The sequence below is a fragment of the Acyrthosiphon pisum genome, chromosome A1, assembly GCF_005508785.2.
Source record: "Acyrthosiphon pisum isolate AL4f chromosome A1, pea_aphid_22Mar2018_4r6ur, whole genome shotgun sequence".
Classification (NCBI taxonomy): Eukaryota; Metazoa; Arthropoda; class Insecta; order Hemiptera; family Aphididae; genus Acyrthosiphon; species Acyrthosiphon pisum.
The window spans coordinates 35695877-35697700 of record NC_042494.1 but is presented as its reverse complement, the minus strand read 5'-3'; positions in this window follow the sequence as shown (position 1 = coordinate 35697700).

The following is a 1824-nucleotide window of genomic DNA, read 5'->3' as shown; positions in this document are numbered from 1 at the left end:
ATGAACCGGATGTCTCACGGTGACGACCTATATTTATTATTATATTATAAACAACAATGGCCGACGGGTTGCAGGACTCTTCTGAATATTTCATATTATATTTCAGAGACGTGAATATAATTACATAACATCGCACGCAGTCTGCAAAGGTCGATTAATTAAGCCGATTTCGGTAACTCGATGATATACAAAGGGCGAGAAATCTAGCGGAAACCCAAACTGCTGCCATATAATAGTACGAGCACCCATGTATACATATTATATATAATGCACACGTTGGGTATAGGTTTGGTTTAGACGGTTTGCCTGTGCTCAAAGGATTATAAGTAGGGCCCGGAATTATATGCACAAAAAATGTACGAAATATGCATGCATTTATGCACTGAATATCATTAAAATATGCACTTTAAATATGCAAAAATATGTGAAAATATGCAAACAAAAATGAAAGTTTAATACATTTATTTAGTTTTAAAATGTATATAATTCATTATATAATCTATACTAAATAGAAAAATGTACTGACAATATTTTTGTACGTTGTATTGAACTGCATTAAGTTGTAATTTGAACATTCACTCATCTAAACAAAAAGTCATGAACGAAAATCAATTCATAAAGAAAACATTGCTTTGTCGAACAATTTACTAATTGTGGAATGGTTAGCTTTTTATAAATCTTATTATAGCCCATATAAAATTATACTTCATGAATCATGATACACTGAATTGACGTAAGTCTTGCACATAATAATAGTATACTTCATACTATTTTTTTTCTATATATGCACTATATTTCAGAAAATTGCTGAAATATGCACAATAATTTAAAATGGTCCAAATATGCAAAAATATGCCAAATTTAATTTTGCATATCAACACATTAGGTTAAGATTCGAATTTTTATCTTACCTAGCTACTTTTTAGATAAATAGATAGAAATATGCAAATGCATACAATTCCGGGCCCTAATTATAAGACTGAAGACCACGCTTCGGGACGGCTAAATACCTATGTATTATAATCGTGGTAATTTTTTTTTTTTTTGCTCCTACATTTTTTCATTTTATTTTCACTCTCTTTCACCCTCTACGTTTACTGCACCATTCCTCGTTCGGAAGCCGATTATTACGCACTTCAAGTACTAGGTTGTCGGACGGCCATTCAACATGATGACTTGAGTGCACTTACGCTTATATAATAGTACATAGTATCATGCTAGTTTACTAATAAATAGTATATTATACTGCTAGTCAGTGCCGTGGTGAACATTTATAAACCATGATGCCCAACATATATTTCAGTATCTATACTCACTCTTTATCCACTTAATATAATATGTATAGTGCATATAATAATTACTATGTGACTGTAAATATTTTAATTTTTTGTTTTATGATATTGGTTACCACAATGTATCCAAGTATCCAACCACCCCAACCCCTCAAAAAATGTCCACATATATAGTGGAAAACTGATTCAGTTAATATTGTGTATTAAAATATTTAAGTTACCAGAAGTCCAGAAACCGATACCTAAATTATAAAGTTTATAAATACTTAGCGATCCCATCTTCAGATATACCGACGAGGTACTGTCGAAATGTTTATTTTGACATTGTTCACCGAATCGCAGCAAACTGAACCAATTTCGTAAAAAAAAAAATGTTAATAATCATCCGAACATAATATATACCTAATTTGTTTTTCGATTATAAAAGTAATTTGTTTTATTTTATTTTTATTGAAATAACAATAATAAATATAAAAATATTGAATTAACTTTTATAAATCGTTATAGTCAGCAATGTTGTTGTTTGCTTGCT